The 19,266-nt window shown below is 45.8% G+C and overlaps 1 long non-coding RNA gene and 1 pseudogene across 1 annotated transcript; one reads left to right on the top strand and one right to left on the bottom strand.

The window, feature by feature from the left end:
- Positions 1-46: 46 nt before the first annotated feature.
- LOC139574612 (uncharacterized) lies at positions 47-9,393 on the top strand. The gene is made up of 2 exons (XR_011674803.1): positions 47-304; positions 8,607-9,393. It is a non-coding gene; the product is annotated as an uncharacterized lncRNA (long non-coding RNA).
- Positions 9,394-10,427: 1,034 nt separating this feature from the next.
- Positions 10,428-18,859, bottom strand: LOC139574611 (transmembrane protein 179-like; annotated as a pseudogene).
- Between the last annotated feature and the right edge of the window lie 407 nt (positions 18,860-19,266).

The following is a 19,266-nucleotide window of genomic DNA, read 5'->3' as shown; positions in this document are numbered from 1 at the left end:
CCGTTCCGCAACGTAGCAAATGTTCAAGCGAACTGAACACACCTCTGCTGTGAGAGTGGGCGAGGCTGACCTGATTGTTATGACCCTCTATCCCCAAAACCACTTCCTGGGCTTACTTTTGTTTAAACTTGAGACCACACATTTGTGTCTCTCACCGACCGTTTTTGAACATGTTTATGACTTTACCAAACGCTCAAGGCTTTAGTTCAGTCAGCGCCGACTCCAGAAATTGTAACGAAACATGTTCGTTGTTCAGGCTTGACTTTACTTGTTTATGCTAGAGCGGTGGAGGGAACCGTATGTGGTAAGCATCTTTATAACTAGATCTATTTTTGTGTACGTTACCTTGTCAGGACAAGGTGTTGTTTATTTCAAACTGTCAAACGAATATTGGCGAGAAACTGATTTAACATCTCCATAGGGGAACTCTGGAGCTCTGTCAGAGTGACCATCGGGTTGTTGGTCACTTCCCCGACCAAGACCCTTCTCCCCCGATTGATCAGTTTGGCCAGGAGGCCAGCTTTAGGAAGAGTCTTGGTGTTTCCAAAATTCTTCCATTTAAGAATGATGGAGGCCACTTTGTTCTTTGGGACCTTCAAAGCTGCAGTTGTTTTTTGGTACCCTTCCCCAGATCTTTGCCTCACACAATCCTGTCCCGGAGCTCCACGGACAATTCCTTCGACCTCGTGGCTTGGTTTTTGCTCTTGACATGCACTGTCAACTGTGGGACCTTATATAGACAGGTGTGTGCCTTTCCAAATCATGTCCAAGCAATTGAATTTATCACAGGTGGACTCCAATCAAGTTGTAGAAACATCTCAAGGAAACAGGATGTACCTGAGCTCAATTTCAAGTCTCATAGCAAAGGGTCTGAATACACACATTGTAGATTGATGAAGAACATTTTTAATTTAATCCAGTTTGGAATGAGCCTGTAACTTATCAAAATGTGGAAAAAGTCAAGGGGTCTGAATACTTTCTGAATGCACTGTATGTGAAATCTAATGTAACTGAGAGTCATGATGAAGGGCTACTACCAAACCAGTTTACTAGCTATTCAGTTTAAAGCAGCTCCATAGCTACAGTTTTCTCCCGATATTGGACTCTTGTAATTTCGGGAACATTTTATAAACCGATTCAGCCCGAAAATGAATTCAAATACTTTTCCTGCATGGGACACACTGTTTCCACAACACTTTGAAAAGTGATTTTCGTAGCAAGTTAGGAGAGCCTTCTCGCTAACATTTTCCTAACATTAGTCTCCTAACCTGCTACGCAAAAGTCACTTCGGAATCGGAGTGCCATGAAAAGCATCACATTTCAGTCAGTCAACTTCGGTACTCCCGCGACTTTGGTTGAAGGATCTACAATCACGCCTGACGAGCCCGATGAAATCAGTGCCTCGCTGGAAGCCCCGCCTTCAACAAGTGATAAATGTGAGGCTGGGATTCATTCCTTCAATTATTCCGCTCTTCACCTCGGTGTGAACAGGAATGATTCACACTACTAAACAAACAATTGGAAAACAAGACTGTGTTACGTTGCGCCAACAAAATTTCCCCCTAGTGGTAGAGCGTGATCACCCCCTGGACGTTGTGTGCTAAAGGTTGTACTTATTCTCCTAATTTTTTAACCACAAACAATGTGTTATTCTTCAATTTACTGGTGCAATTAGTAAAAGGACTAAGAAAACACCCGAGACGACGATGGCTAAGCCGTGTTCGGGGACAAGATCATGCCTCCAGTCATGTGGTTATAGCATTTCTCTGAAAGATACTCACGATCTATGTGTAGTTTGTCTTGGTTTGGAGTGCGCTCAGACTGCCCTCCCTTGAACCAGTCCGTGTGCATATTGCCACCTACTGCATACACACTCCCTGGAAAGACATGTAGCATTCTTGAGGAAGCTAGGAATTATGGATGGCGACTTTCCAGTACCTCGGTTGGGACCGTGGTCAGAGCAAATGTCTTGTCTGCCTGGGTATGGGGTATGCGGTGGCTGCTCACTGTTGCCAGTTACGGGAGGCTACTAGAAGAGAGAGGGCGGTCAGATTCGGTGGGTACCCCCCGCCGCCTTTGTCTGCCTCGGTCAAGCACCACTTGCCTCTCTTCCCAGACTTTTTGAAGAAGGGTCCGGTCCCAACTTGGTGATCCGGTTTTACGTGGACTTTCGCGACCGGGTTAGCTAAACAAATTTTTATTATTTATTATTTCACCTCTATTTAACCAGGTAGGCCAGTTGAGAACAAGTTCTCATTTACAACTGCGACCTGGCCAAGATAAAGCAAAGCAGTGCGACACAAATAACAACACAGAGTTATTTGGGCTATTTACAGATGGGCTTTGTACAGGTGCAATGATCTGTGAGCTGCTCTGACAGCTGGTGCTTAAAGAAAGTGAGGGAGATATGAGTCTCAAGCTTCAGTGATTTTTACAATTCGTTCCAGTCATTGGCAGCAGAGAACTGGAAGGAAAGGCGGCCGAAGGAGGAATTGGCTTTGGGGGTGACCAGTGAAATATACCTGCTGGTGCGCGTGCTACGGGTGGGTGCTGCTATGGTGACCAGTGAGCTAAGGTGGGGCTTTACCTAGCAAAGACATAGATGACCTGGAGCCAGTGAGTTTGGCGACGACTATGAAGCGAGGGCCAGCCAACGAGAGCATACAGGTCGCAGTGGTGGGTGGTATATGGGGCTTTGGTGACAAAACGGATGGCACTGTGATAGCAAATTGGATGCAGTCTGAGTAGAGTGTTGGAGGCTATTTTGTAAATGACATCACCGAAGTCAATGATCGTTAGGATAGTCAGTTTTATGAGGGTATGTTTGGCAGCATGAGTGAAGGATGCTTTGTTGCGAAGCCGATTCTAGATTTAATTTTGGATTGGAGATGCTTAAAGTGAGTCTGGAAGGAGAGTTTACAGTCTAACCAGACACCTAGCTATTTGTAGTTGTCCACATATTCTAAGTCAGAACTATCCAGAGTAGTGATGCTGGACGGGCGTGCGGGTGCGGGCAGCGATCGTTTGAAGAGCATGCATTTAGTTTTACTTGCATTTATGAGCAGTTGGAGGCCACGGAAGGAGTGTTGTATGGCATTGAAGCTCATCTGGAGGTTAGTTAACACAGTGTTCTAAGAAGGGCCAGAAGTATACAGAATGGTGTCGTCTGGATCAGAGAATCATCAGCAGCAAAAGCGACATCATTGATGTATACAGAGAAAAGAGTCGGCCCGAGAATTGAACCCTGTGGCACCCGCATAGAGACTGCCAGAGGTCCGGACAACAAGCCCTCCGATTTGACACACTGAACTCTGTCTGAGAAGTAGGCGAGGCAGTCATTTGAGAAACAAAGGCTGTTGAGTCTGCCGATAAGAATGTGGTGATTGACAGAGTCGACCTTGGTCAGGTCAATGAATATGGCTGCACAGTATTGTCTTTTATCGATGGCGGTTATGATATCGTTTAGGACCTTGAGCGTAGCGGAGAAGGTACTGTGGGCTTTGAAATGGTCGGTGATCTGTTTGTTAACTTGGCTTTCGAAGACCTTTAGAAAGGCAGGGCAGGATGGATATAGGTCTGTAACAGTTTGGGTCTAGAGTGTCTCCCCCCTTGAAGAGGGGGATGAACGCGGCAGCTTTCCAATCTTTGGGGATCTCAGACGATACGAAAGAGAGGTTGAACAGACTAGTAATAGGGGTTGCAACAATTGCGGTGGATAATTTTAGAAAGAGAGGGTCCAGATTGTCCAGCCCAGCTGATTTGTAGGGGTCCAGATTTTGCAGCTCTTTCAGAACATCAGCTATCTGGATTTGGGTGAAGGAGAAATGGGGGAGGCTTGGGCAAGTTGCTGTGGGGGGTGCAGGGCTGTTGACCGGGGTAGAGTTAGCCAGGTGGAAAGCATGGCCAGCCGTAAAAAAATTCTTATTGAAATTCTCAATTATTGTGGATTTATCAGTGGTGACAGTGTTTCCTAGCCTCAGTGCAGTGGGCAGCTGGGAGGAGGTGCTCTTATTCTCCATGGACTTTACAGTGTCCCAGAACTTTTGGGAGTTTGTGCTACAGGATGCAAATTTCTGTTTGAAAAAGCTAGCCTTTGCTTTCCTAACTGCCTGTGTATATTGGTTCCTAACTTCCCAGAAAAGTTGCATATCGCGGGGGCTATTCGATGCTAATGCAGTATGCCACAGGATGTTTTTGTGCTGGTCAAGGGCAGTCAAGTCTGGAGTTAACCAAGGGCTATATCTGTTCCTGGTTCTACATTTTTTGAATGGGGCATGCTTATTTAAGATGGTGAGGAAAGCACTTTTAAAGAATAACCAGGCATCCTCTACTGATGGAATGAGGTCAATGTCCTTCCAGGATACCCGGGCCAGGTCGATTAGAAAGGCCTGCTCGTTGAAGTGTTTTAGGGAGCGTTTGACAGTGATGAGGGGTGGTCGTTTGACCGCAGACCCATTACGGACGCAGGCAATGAGGCAGTGATCGCTGAGATCCTGGTTGAGTACTGCTAACCAGGTTGGATAACTCACAGAGGCGAGCTAGCTATTCCTGCCTCCCCATGGTGGAGTTGCTTGGGTAGCTGTCTTGTCGAGTATACGTAGTGTTAAGTCGCTTGGTTATTCTAAACGGAACTTGCTGTGGCCAAAGAGGTTAGCTAGCATGCTTAACTTCCGGGAGTGAAACCTGCTAGCTTTCACCTGGCTTTATGGCAACCCCATTCCTATTTTCAGTTCCTTGAGTTGGGGGGAGTGAAGGAAACAGGGTTTGCGTGCACCTCTGATGAAGAAGCAGCCCCCCGAGCACTTGGCTGGGGTAACCCCCGGAGCGAGGGTCCTTGACACAGGTCTGAGTGACCAGTGCGCCCATCAGCAAAAACATGAACTCTTCCCACATAAATGGCTCATTACTGGGATTCATAGCTAATTCCTGCCTGTAGCTCACTAGTCCCTATGAAGTGTCTAGTGGTACAGGTTATGGGCTCCAAAGTCGATTAGTTGTTGGTAGTGGAGTTGAGGGAACGAGCAGGGTTGGACATGACCTCGCTCTTATCCCACACGCAGTCTCTATGGTTCACATTTGCCTCTGAATGAGCCGTCTGTCTCCAGTTTAACACTTTTCGTCCCTGGGAATTATATTAATTTACAAATCAGCCCTTTCTGTTACACCCGAAAGTGTCAATTTTTCAGAGCTCTCTGTCCCATTCCCAGCTATTTTACAAAGTGCTTTGTCGCCAGTACCTATGACTGGTCGGTAGGGTAACCTCCATGATAAGTTCCCTGCGTCTATTTTTAATGTGTGCGGTCCAGCACTGAGTGCCAGCTGGTTACCGGAACACATCTTACCACCTAAATCGAGTGAGGCTACTTGTGACAATAGTACCCCCAAGTGGCATGGCCAATCAGGGTACGTCACTGATCGCCGAAGCACGTGTGCCCAGAGTGGACCGGGCTGTAAGCAAACCATGGCACATTAAACACATTTCAACTGAGTTCCACAGTGTTCACGGGTGTTAATAAGTGTTGTCTTCCGTATGTGAGTTCGATGAAACATGTTCAGACACACGGTTGTCAAAAGTGGTGGAAATGGAAGAAGAACCAAACTCTCCCAGTCCAGAAGGTGGCGTCCCGCCCCTTCAGATGGTACTTCACGGGAGTCCCGCTGTTTGCTCCAACCAATGGTGCGCATGCGCAGTATCGCCCTGGATCATGCAAACAGTAATGTCAGGGTACAGGCTACAATTTGTTGTGCGTTCCCCACACTTGCAGCTGCATCACATCTACGGTTCCCGAGGCCTCAGTGTCCGTTTTGAGGGAGCAAATATCCTCCCGTTTCCAGAAGCAAGCAGTCCGAGTGGTTGCTATGTCAAAGATTTGGGACTGCTAGTACAGCTGATATTCCTGGTTACGAAAAGGGATGGGACTTTGCGTCCCATTCTAGGCCTACAAGCCCTCAACAAGCACCTTGGAGTCTACAAATTCAGAATGCTATTACAGTGATTGGCTGGTGGCGGGGGAGTCAAGGGGGAAAGCAGTGTTGCACACAACCATGCTACTGTCCCGTATTCAGTCTCTAGGCTTCATAAGAAACCAGAAAAAAGCTGTCTGACTCCATCTCAGTGCATTCCGTTTCTGGGTCTTTAGCTAAACTCACTCACGTATCACACTTTTCTATCCCCACGGAGGGTGGGGTGTGCTGTACAATGGTAACTTGATTCAGGGGAAAGAGACACTGATGTCAATTACCCCGAGTATCTGGCACTCAGGCGCTTCCCACAGTTTTTGTCAGGATGGCTTGTGCTGGTCAGAACGGACAATATGTCAGTGGTGGCGTGCATCAACCTCCTTTTTTTGTAAAATTTTATTTGAGTTTTCTTAAAAAACATACATAAACAAAGACCATAGACAACTTCACATTTACGTAAATTAATTTCTACAAACATTGATGACATCACACTTGCTCAGATCAAATAAAATAAAATGTTGTGCTGAATACAACAGGTGTAGACCTTACAGTGAAATGCTTACTTACGAGCCCCTAACCAAAAGTGCAGTTAAAAATATATATATGGATAAGAATAAGAGATAAAAGTAATCAAAAGAGCAGCAGTAAAAAATAACAATATATACAGGGGGTTGCCGGTACAGAGTCAATGTGCGGGGGCACCGGTTAGTTGAGGTAGTATGTACATGTAGATAGAGTTATTAAAGTGACTATGTATAGATGACAACAGAGAGTGGCAGTGGTGTGGAGAAGGGAGGGGGGCCATGCAAATAGTCTGGGTAGCCATTTGACTAGATGTTCAGGAGTCTTATGGCTTGGGGGTAGATGTTGTTAAGAAGCCTCTTGGACCTAGACTTGGCGCTCCTGTACCGCTTGCCGTGCGGTAGCAGAGAGAACAGTCTATGACTAGGGTGGCTGGAGTCTTTGACCATTTTTAGGGCCTTCCTCTGACACAGCATGGTATAGAGGTCCTGGATGGCAGGAAGCTTGGCCCCAGTCATGCACTGGGCCGTTCGCACTACCCTCTGTAGTGCTTTGCCGTCGGAGGCCGAGCAGTTGCCATAACAGGCAGTGATGCAACCAGTCAGGATGCTTTCCATGGTGCAGCTGTAGAACCTTTTGAGGTTCTACAGGAACTTGAAGCTCTCAACCTGCTCCACTGCAGCCCCGTCGATGAGAATGGGGGCATGCTCGGTCCTCCTTTTCCTGTAGTCCACAATAATCTCCTTTGTCTTGATCACGTTGAGGGAGAGGTTGTTGTCCTGGCACCACACGGCCAGGTCTGTGACCTCCTCCCTATAGGCCGTCTCGTTGTTGTCGGTGATCAGGCTTACCGCTGTTGTATCATCGGCAAACTTAATGATGGTGTTGGAGTCGTGCCTGGCTGTGCAGTCATGAGTGAACAGGGAGTACAGGAGAGGGCTGAGCATGCATCACTGAGGGGCCCCTGTGTTGAGGATCAGTGTGGCGGATGTGTTGTTACCTACCCTTACCACCTGGGGGTGGTCCGTCAGGAAGTCCAGGATCCAGTTGTAGAGGGAGGTGTTTAGTCCCAGGGTCCTTAGCTTACTGATGAGCTTTGAGGGCACTATGGTGTTGAACGCTGAGCTGTAGTCAACGAATAGCATTCTCACATAGGTGTTCCTTTTGTCCAGGTGGGAAAGGGCAGTGTGGAGTGCAATAGAGATTGCATCATCTGTGGATCTGTTGTGGCGGTATGCAAATTGGAGTGGGTCTAGTGTTTCTGAGATGATGGTGTTGATGTGAGCCATGACCAACCTGTACTGCTGATGCTCCCCAGTACTGCTGATGACCATACGGCTATGGCTGCTCCTGCTTGAACCAAGTGCAGTCCCAACCTACAGACAAACAAACCAAAATCAGTAACACTATTGCTGTAACCACAGGAACCCCAAGGCGTGACATATTACCAGACCAAACATATTAAGGAATAATTACACAGTCATAGCGGCACTCAAGTTCCCCCCCCCCCCAATATATATATACATATTTTTTCACCAATTAGAGTGCAGCTCACTGGAGAGGAAAGGAGAGGAGAGGACATCAACACAGCACAAAAAGCAACCATACCTTCAGTTAGGTTCTCCTTTCAATGTATAGGTGTGAACAGAATGTTACTCCATTAAACTGAATCTGTGTGCAAATTATGCAACTCAGAACAACTCAAAGATTGATATGCTGCTACTCTATATATTGGTCAGGACGTTAGCTGGGTGGGTGTAGTCTATGTTTTGTGTTTCTATGTTGGGTTTGTTGTTTGGCCTAATATGGTTCTCAATCAGAGGCAGGTGTTTGTCATTGTCACTGATTGGGAACCATATTAAGGTAGCCTGTTTGCACTGTTGGTTTGTGGGTGATTGTTTTCTGTCTTTGTGTTCTGCACCAGATATAACTGTTTTCAGTTTTCACATTTATTGTTTTGTAGCTTGTAGTGTTCATGTTGAACACTAGCCGCGCTGCGTTTTGGTCCTCTCCTTCATCCCAGGAAGAAAGCCGTTACAATTACCCTATAAAAGGTCATTGCTTATTGGTTATCTTCTGTATTGCATTTCTCTGACCTTTGACGTTGTGGAAATCTGTTTCAGGGATCTCTCCTCCCCCTGTTGCTCCTGCAGACGCCTCTTCCACTCCTCTGTGGAGTAGAACACCACTACCGCCCTGCGCCTGAAACCAGCGAAGCACAGCAGCCTCTGGCACTGAGCTGAGGGGTTGGACGTTGGGCTGGAGAACAAGAAGAAAAATACTTTGTCTTTACAGAGAACTCAAATTCATACTTTTTGCTTGAGGGGGGTAGGCAAGAGGATGAGAGGTGGAGAGGCAGAGAAAGGTTGTCTAAACTATTTTATATGGTCACTGAGACAGATCCCAGACTGAGGCTGGGTTCAGTGCTGCTCTCTCTCTCTGGGTCACCATGGAGAGACTGTCCTCCACAGCTGATCCTGCATGGTCTTTAGACTGTCCAACAACCAAAGTACGTGTGTCTTGATACGAGATGACCATCGGTGATATACACTACCGTTCAAAAGTTTGGGGTCACTTAGAAATGTCCTTGTTTTTGAAAGAAAAGCTAATTCTTGTCCATTAGAATAACATCAAATTGATCAGAAATACAGTGTCAACATTGTTAATGTTGTAAATGACTATTGTAGCTGGAAACGGCAGATTTTTTATGGAATATCTACATAGGTGTACAGAGACCCATTATCAGCAACCATCACTCCTGTGTTCCAATGACACGTTGTGTTAACTAATCCAGGTTTATCATTTTAAAAGGCTAATTGATCATTAGAAAAGCATTTTGCAATTATGGTAGCACAGCTGAAAATTGTTGTTCTGATTAAAGAAGCAATAAAACTGTCCTTCTTTAGACTAGTTGAGTATCTGGAGCATTGTAACGAGTGTGCTGACAGTCGGGAAGCAAGTTCAGGGAGTGAGTGTTTGAATAAATAAACGCAACTAAATACAAAACAAGAAACACAAACAACGCACAGACATGACACTGGAACAGAAACAATAACACCTGGGGAAGGAACCAAAGGAAGTGACATATATAGGGAAGGTAATCAGGGAGGTGATGGAGTCCAGGTAAGTCTGATGTGCGTAACGATGGTGACAGGTGTGCACCATAACGAGCAGCCTGGTGACCTAGAGGCCGGAGAGGGAGAACACGTGACAGCATCAGCATTTGTGGATTCGATTACAGGCTCAAAATGGCCAGAAACAAAGAACTTTCTTCTGAAACTCGTCAGTCTATTCTTGTTCTGTGAAATGAAGGCTGTTCCATGCGAGAAATTTCCAAGAAACTGAAGATCTCGTACAACGCTGTGTAGTACTCCATTCACAGAACAGCACAAACTGTCTCTAACCAGAATAGAAAGAGGAGTGGGAGGCCCCGGTGCACAACTGAGCAAGAGGACAAGTACATTAAAGTGTCTCATTTGAGAAACAGACGCCTCACAAGTCCTCAACTGGCAGCTTCATTAAATAGTACCCGCAAAACACCAGTCTCAACGTTAACAGTGAAGAGGCGACTCCAGGATGCTGGCCTTCTAGGCAGAGTTCCTCTGTCCAGTGTCTGTGTTATTTTGCCCATCTTAATCTTTTCTTTTTAGTGGCCAGTCTGAGATATGGCTTTTTCTTTGCAACTCTGCCTAGAAGGCCACCATCCCGGAGTCGCCTCTTCACTGTTGACGTTGAGACTGGTGTTTTGCGGGTACTATTTAATGAAGCTGCCAGTTGAGGACTTGTGAGGCGTCTGTTTCTCAAATATCTGAAATCAGCACCGCAGAGAAAACAGTAGTTCCATGCCCAGAGAGATGTCAACTACTTATAAACATGCAGTAACTACTCGATACCCAAAATGTTAAGCTATTTTTCCACCCAAAGAATTACAAAGAAATTACACATTTTTATAGGAAGATGTTTATTGATTTTCACAATGAGGATGATAAATAAAAATATGAATATAAAGAACCAGTATAAAACAAAAACAAATCAATATTGACAGTAATACTACAAAATGCAATAGATTATAGACATCCTATCTCTCTTCCGTTTTTTTGCTCCGCATTCTGTGTGTCACCACAACTACTAAGGTCAGGGTACAGAGTTTGAAGGTCAAGACTTGTTTTTCCAACAAGTATTGGACATTCCTCTATTCTCTATATCTCTGTAAACCTTCTTGGCTCAGCCCAGTTCACACTAAACACTACACTTGATGACACTATCATCAAAATTCTATATTCTCAAATGCCTTGAAAGCAGCTGCATCTACACATATAGCATCATACAACAACCTTCACTTGAGGAAGAGAGTGATTCTGCGACACAATAGAACATTCATGTGTCTTGCTCACATAGTGAGCCTGTCTGAATATAGTGGCTCTCTTTCACAAATACCACATGCTTCTTACTTCTCAATGAAAGCGGCTCAGTACAAATGTGCATTAACTCACTCAAAACAACAAATTACTTTTTCCTTGAGCGCTAACATACAAATGGTACATTTGGCAACTTTGGAACTGTTGGATATAACAGACATACAGTACCAGTACAAAGTTTGGCCCACCTACTCATTCAAGGGTTCTCTTTATTTTAACTTTTTTCTACATTGTCGAATAATAGTGAAGACATCAAAACTATGAAATAACACATATGGAATTATGTATTAACCAAAAAAGTGTTAAACAAATCAAACAGCTCAAATAAGCAAAGACAAACGACAGTCCATCATTACTTTAAAACATGAGGGTCAGTCAATGCGGAAAATTGCAGCCCAAGTCAATGCTTCACAGAGTTCAAGTAACAGACACATCTCAACATCAACCATATATATAACTCTAGAATGAGATGGTAGTTGGTACTAGTTAAACATTTGATTTAAAAAATGCCATAACACTGCTTAATTTATTCTTCTTTTTTTGGTTACACTCAGTTAATCCCTTTTGATTGAAAAAACAATTTACCAAGTGGCATAATGTGAGGTTGGAGGTTGAACCTTACATAAGAGGCGAATGTGTTACATATGTGGTGAATGGTGGTGGTGATGAGGTTTAGCAGAAGAAAGGTGATTAGGGTTAGGGTAAAATAAAACCACTGGGTGTTGATGGGATAGCTGCATGGGGTTTCATTGGGGTTAAGGCCGGCGTTAGATAAAGATGCTAATAGCTCTGGTTGATGGTGGGTGTGGGGGTTAGGGGCTCCTTCTCCCTGGGCAGGCAGGGCCCATTGATGTGGTGGCTGTGGGAGTGGTAGAGACGCATGAAGGACAGGATGGAGTAAGTCAACCACAGTGCTGTCACATTCCACAGAGCGACCTGGAGAGAAAGAGAAACATTATTATAAGTATATATGATTAGTATTATTAGAGAGAGAGAAAAAGAGAGAGAGAGAAGGAGCACGAGGAAGGGGTAGAGGGAAATAGAGAGAGGAGAGAGAGAATACTTGACATTGAGGAAATTGAAACAACCTCTGTCAACGTGTACAAGTCTGGGACAGTAATGGTGCAGGGAATCCTCATGCAGTTCCAGCAGGACTTTTACGGGATCAAAGAGAGAGCACAGCAGGAAAAGCTGTCTCTCTGTGAGGGGGAGTCCACACAATCCAGACAGAACAGACCCACAAAACAGACCAGCACAACCCCCCCCCCCCCCGACAAGACCAGGAGGGCGGAAGGTGGAGACATGGTACAGCTAACAGCACTGAAAGAGGAGGTGAGAAAGCTGAAGTGTGACAGAGAGCAGGACACTCCCCCAGAGAAACCAGCAGAACAGCCCACCTCAGACCCGGACCACAACCTCAACACTAAACAGGGACAGACAACACAGGACTCACCAACCCAACAGACCCCACCCCCTCCTAACAGCCCTTCCTGTCAGCTCCCCTGATAGCTCTCCTGACAACCCCCACACATCCACTGAGGACAAACAAAAGCCAGAAATTGTGCTCCTCATTGACTCAAATGGCAAATATATTCAAGAGAATAAACTTTTTCCCAAACTCAAAGTGGCTAAACTCATGTGCCCAAACACTAGGCACGCCTTAGAGCTGTTGTCAGAGGACAGACTAGGGTCCCCCAGCCACATTATAATTCACACGGGCACAAACGACCTGAGGGCCCAGCAGGAAAGGGTGAAAAAAAAGGATTCTACATTCCCCAACACACAAGTGGTTTTCTCCACCCTGCTACCACCCCCAGGTGGTAAGGGTAGGCAACGAATTGTCTGTCACACTGATCCTCAACACTGGGGCCCCTCAGGGGTGTGTACTTAGTCCCCTCCTTTACTCCCTGTTCATCCACGACTGCGTGGTCACACGTCACTCCAACACCATCACTAAGTTTGCTGACAACACAACAGTGGTAGGCCTGATCACTGACAACGATGAGACAGCCTATAGGGAGGAGGTCAGAGAACTGGCAGTGTGGTGCCAGGACAACAACCTCTCCCTCAATGTGAGCAAGACAAAGGACCTGATCGTGGACTATAGGAAAAGGCGGGCCGAACAGGCCCCCATTAACATCAACGGGGCTGTAGTGGAGCGGGTCGAGAGTTTCAAGTTCCTTGGTGTCCAAATCACCAACGATCTATCATGGTCCAAACACACCAAGACAGTCATAAAGAGGGCACGACAAAACCTTTTCCCCCTCAGGAGACTGAAAAGATTTGTCATGGGTCCCCAGATCCTCAAAAAGTTATACAGCTGCACCATCGAGAGCATCCTGACCGGTTGCATCACCGCCTGGTATGGCAACTGCTCGGCATCTGACGTAAGGCGCTACAGAGGGTAGTGCGTACGGCCCAGTACATCACTGGGGCCAAGCTTCCAGGACCTATATAATAGGCGTGTCAGAGGAAAGCCCATAAAATTGTCAGAGACTCCAGTCACCCAAGTCATAGACTGTTTTCTCTGCTACCGCACGGCAAGCGGTACCGGAGCGCCAAGTCTAGGACCAAACAGCTCCTTAACAGCTTCTACCGCCAAGCCATAAGACTGCTGAACAATTAATAAAATGGCCACCGGACTATTACATTGACCCCCCCCTCCATTTGTTTTGTACACTGCTGCTACTCGCTGTTTATTATCTATGCATAGTCACTTAACCCCTACCTACATGTACAAATTACCTCTAACATGTACCTCCACACACTGACTCGGGTACCGGTACCCCTGTATATAGTCTCCACACTGACTCGGTATCGGTACCCCCTGTATATAGCCTCCGCACTGACTCGGGTACCGATACCCCCTGTATATAGCCTCCACACTGACTCGGTACCGGTACCCCCTGTATATAGCCTCCACACTGACTCGGTACCGGTACCCCCTGTATATAGCCTCCACACTGACTCGGTACCGGTACCCCCTGTATATAGCCTCCACACTGACTCGGTACCGGTACCCCCTGTATATAGCCTCCACACTGACTCGGTACCGGTACCCCCTGTATATAGCCTCCACACTGACTCGGTACCGGTACCCCCTGTATATAGCCTCCACACTGACTCGGTACCGGTACCCCCTGTATATCGCCTCGTTGTTATTGTGTTATTAGGTTACTTTGTATTATTTGTTTCCGTTAGTTTATTTGGCAAATATTTTCTTAACTCTTCTTGAACTGCACTGTTGGTTAAGGGCTTGTAAGTAAGCATTTCACGGTAAGGTCTACACTTGTATTCAGCGCAGGTGACAAATAAAGTTTGATTTGATTTGAAAATACATTCACCTTGCCACTATACAGCGGGTGAGTGCAAGAATTTCCTGGGACTGTGCCTCAAAACCTAATGTCTACCTGGTCCACCACTCCACCCTGGCCTTGAACGGCCTCACAACTTTTGTCAGGACCCTAAAGGACGTCACCCTCAACCACAGCCCCAGCACCTCACACAGGAGCAACAGAGCAACGGACACCCCGCCCAGACCAGTGAGACACCTTCCCAGACCTGCAAGACCCCCTCCCGAAGGACCTGCACCAAGAGAAAGCACGCCAAGAGGACCTGCACCCAGACCACAGCTTCACCAACCACACCCCGACCAGCTGAGACCACCCCAAACAAACCCCGGCCACACGCTATATAGGCCCTCCCAGATCAGACCTATGCCCCTTCTGCCCCCCATGTCCCCCGCCCCTGCAGCAAGGACCTCAACATGACAGCTGCACATATGCCCAGGCCGTGAGCATAGCAACAGGCCCAATCCCCACTACTGCACCCCCCAAGCCCCATCCTGTGACCTAAGAGTTATGTATCAGATGCTCAACATGCTCTGCTCACACCTACTGTGATGGTCCGGGCCTAAACCACACAAAAAAACACTAGACACTATGGAACACAAAGCTCTTACTATCTCATCCTGGAATATACAAGGTCTGCGGTCATCTGCCTTTGGCCTAAAGAGCAGGAACACAGACTTCATCAAAGAAATTGGAAATACAGACATTGTCATCCTACAAGAAACATGGTATAAAGGAGAAAGACCCACTGGTTGCCCTCTAGATTACAGAGAGCTGGTAGTCCCATCCACCAAACTACCAGGTGTGAAACAGGGAAGAGACTCAGGGGGTATGCTAATTTGGTATAGAGCAGACCTAACCCACTCTATTAAATATGTCAAAACAGGAACATTTTACATCTGGCTAGAAATGAATAAGGAAATGATCTCAACAGAGAAAAATGTCCTCACGTGTGCTACCTACAGTATATCCCCTCAATAGAATCCCCATACTTTAACAATGACAGATTCTCCATCCTAGAGGGGGAGATAAACAATTTCCAGGCCAGGGGACATGTATTAGTCTGTGGCAACCTAAATACCAGAACTGGACAAGAACCTGACACTCTTACCACACAGGGAGACAAACACCTACCTGGAGGTGACCGCATTCCCTCCCCCATATGTCCCCCTAGACACAACTATGACAAAACAACCAACAAAAATGGGTTACAACTCCTGCCGCTCTGTCGCACGCTGGGTCTGTACATAGTCAATGGTAGGCTTCAAGTTGACTCCTATGGTAGCTACACCTATAGCTCACCCATTGACAGTAGTACTGTAGATTACTTTATCACCTCAACCCAGAGTCTCTCAGAGCGTTCACAGTCAGCCCACTAACACCCCTATCAGATCACAGCAAAATCACAGTCTTCCTGAACAGACCAATACTCAATCATTGTCACGCCATGACCATAGAGAGCTGCTTATTCTCTATGTTGGTTGGGGCGTGACAGTGACTAGGGTGGGTTATCTAGGTGAATAATGATCTATGTTGGCCTGGTATGGTTCCCAATCAGAGGCAGCTGTTTATCGTTGTCTCTGATTGGGGATCATATTTAGGCAGCCATTTCCCCATTGTGCTTTGTGGGATCTTGACTATGTTTTTGTGTAGCTGCCTGTGAGCAGTCCAGAACGTCACGTTTCGTTTGTCTTCTGTTTTGTTTGGTGAGTTTCATGTTTATTTAACATGTGGAATTCTACGCACGCTGCGCCTTGGTCCAATCATTATGACGATCGTGACAATCATGAGACATCAATGCTAAAGGAACTACACAATATTAAGAAATGCTATAGATGGAAGGAAAGTAGTGTAGAAACCTACCGAAAAAGAATTAGGCAACAACAAATTCAAGCCTTTTTAGACAACTTTTTTTTTTTTAAGGCCTGAGGCCTTTTGCCTTTTGGTAGGCCGTCATTGTAAATAAGAATTTGTTCTTAACTGACTTTCCCAGTTAAATAAAGGCTAAATAAATACTTTGTTTATCCATTTCACTTGCTTTGGCAATGTAAACATATGTTTCCCATGCCAATAAAGCCCCTTGAATTGAATTGAATTGAGAGAGGGAGGGGGGGGGGGGGGGGGAATAGAGAGAGAGGAGAGAGAGAGTGAAACTGAATCACAAGAACACTCTGACTCACTCGTGTTTAGTAGTGGTGTAAAGAAAATAATGTACTTTTTACTCCATACATTTTCCCTGACAGCCATTAGTACTCGTTACATTTTTAATGCATTGCAGGACAGGATAATGGTCAAATTCACACATTTATCAAGAGAACATCCCTGGTCATCCCTATTGCCTCTGATCTGGCGGACTCACTAAACACAAATGATTTGTTTGTAAATGATGTCTGAGAGTTGGAGTGTGCCCCTGGCTATCAGGCAATTAAAAATGCAAGAAAATGGTGGTCTGGTTTGCTTAATATAAGGAATTACTTTTACTTTCAATTACATTTACTTTTGATACTTAAGTATATTTAAAACCAAATAGTTTTAGACTTTTACTGACCTTCACATTCACTTTTACTTGAGTAATTTTCTATTAAGTTATCTTTACTTTTACTCAAATATGACAATTGGATAATTTTTCCACCACTGATGTTAAGGCAATGCAGAAGATTTATATTTTGAGTGGGGAATGTCCACTGGCATGAGATTGGCCAGCTATGGCGGACTACATACCTCTGCCAGGGTGAGCTCAGTGTAGAAGGACGACATCTCTACATCCAGGTACATGGGGACGGACTGGGATTCTGCACAGCTGCACAACGACAGAGAGACAGGAAACTGTCAATACTTAACAACGCTACAGCCACACCCCTGCAGCTTGACCCTCACACTCACTACAATGTATGCAACACACCGGTCAATACACAGTACTAGGGCCCAGAGTTTTCCCTGATGGTCCATGCATGCTACTAGGGCCCAGAGTTTTCCCTTGATGGCCCATGCACAGTACTAGGGCCCAGAGTTTTTCCTTGATGGTCCATGCACAGTAGTAGGGCCCAGAGTTTTTCCTGATGGCCGATGCACAGTACTAGGGACCAGAGTTTTTCCTGATGGTCCATGCACAGTACTAGGGACCAGAGTTTTTCCTGATGGTCCATGCACAGTACTAGGGACCAGAGTTTTTCCTGATGGCCGATGCACAGTACTAGGGACCAGAGTTTTTCCTGATGGTCCATGCACAGTACTAGGGACCAGAGTTTTTCCTGATGGCCGATGCACAGTACTAGCAACCAGAGTTTTTCCTGATGGTCCATGCACAGTACTAGCAACCAGAGTTTTTCCTGATGGTCCATGCACAGTACTAGGGACCAGAGTTTTTCCTGATGGTCCATGCACAGTACTAGCAACCAGAGTTTTTCCTGATGGTCCATGCACAGTACTAGCAACCAGAGTTTTTCCTGATGGTCCATGCACAGTACTAGCAACCAGAGTTTTTCCTGATGGTCCATGCACAGTACTAGCAACCAGAGTTTTTCCTGATGGTCCATGCACAGTACTAGGGACCAGAGTTTTTCCTGATGGTCCATGCACAGTACTAGCAACCAGAGTTTTTCCTGATGGTCCATGCACAGTACTAGCAACCAGAGTTTTTCCTGATGGCCGATGCACAGTACTAGGGCCCAGAGTTTTTCCTGATGGTCCATGCACAGTACTAGCAACCAGAGTTTTTCCTGACCAAATGACATGGAATACCCTAAAGTATTTCCTGTTGATATGTAGGCCTCAGTGTATAAACATTACCTGTAGGGTCTGATGTTGTCATCAGTGACAGTGTTGCACCAGGAGGCCAGCCTAAGGGAGAGGGTGACAATGACCCCTCCAGACACAGGCTCAGGGTCAGGAAGGCGGAGAACAAGGTTCTGGAAAAGGAATACAATAATAACATAGGTGACAGTGAACAAGTGGAAACATTGTCATTTGACATAAACTGTTATAACTATGTAATAGTAGTTAGCCCATAACACATAGAATGCATTGCACCATTTTATATTTCATAATGGTCATGATTATTATTATCAGGTTGTTTATGTAATTTATGTTTCATTTGTATAATTGTTTTTAAAAATAATAATAAATATAATACGCCATTGATTAACTATTTCAAAGCCCATGTAAAGTGCACTCACTCGTCATGTCGCCAGCCCTGAACTGCGCCGTACATCACCGTGAAAACCCGACAAAAGTAGCTTACTGGCAAGCAGCGGGTGGGCCCCATTGTTGTACCACCAAGTGTGAAATCTCACCCGGTTCCCCAGTAATTTCGATTCAATTCTCCGTCCTCCATGAACCCGTGGTGAAAAGCGCACAACGCCCTTTGAAAACTGAGCCGTTGAGCGCAAGCGGGACAAATACCATCAACCCGGCCAGGACTGACAGGGTGTGTGGGTTGCGCAGTGAGCCACCAACAGTCGCCGATCAAGTTCCATAGTCCAAAAGATCGATCAGAACTAAATACAAGATATCTTCAGGCAGTGCCTACCCGTTTATTCGGTGTTATCTGGAATTAGTAAACCACCATCTGTCAAACTTCCAAAGAAATCAGCGGATATTTAAAGCACAGCCTGCATGATTGCTGGCATTCCGTTATACAATTCTCCCCTAGCAAATGTGCCAGTGACGCACTAGCAATCAACACATACCGGAGCACTGGCCAACTGGCCTAGATATTGGTGCTTTCGAGACAAGTGGGAAAAAACGAGGTCAAATCATGATGTTAGTGATCTTCAGGTCGGAAAGTCGGAGCTCTAGAAAGATGCCCGAGTTTCTAACTTGGAATTCCGAGTTGGATGACCGGTCCAAACGATTTTTCCCAGTCGGAGATGTCCGAGTTCCCAATTCACAGTTCCCAGTTGTTTTGAAGGGGGCATAAAATATGCAGTGAAATGCTGTCAAAATTGTCATTGAGTGTTACTTTTTATTCAGTCATTATCCAGGTAGCCTTGCTTGCTTGGGGGGCAGGTAACCTA

This window comes from Salvelinus alpinus, chromosome 4 (genome assembly GCF_045679555.1).
Source record: "Salvelinus alpinus chromosome 4, SLU_Salpinus.1, whole genome shotgun sequence".
In the NCBI taxonomy this organism is placed as follows: domain Eukaryota; kingdom Metazoa; phylum Chordata; class Actinopteri; order Salmoniformes; family Salmonidae; genus Salvelinus; species Salvelinus alpinus.
Note: the sequence above shows the minus strand (reverse complement) of the source record. Positions and strands in the feature narration are given on the sequence as shown.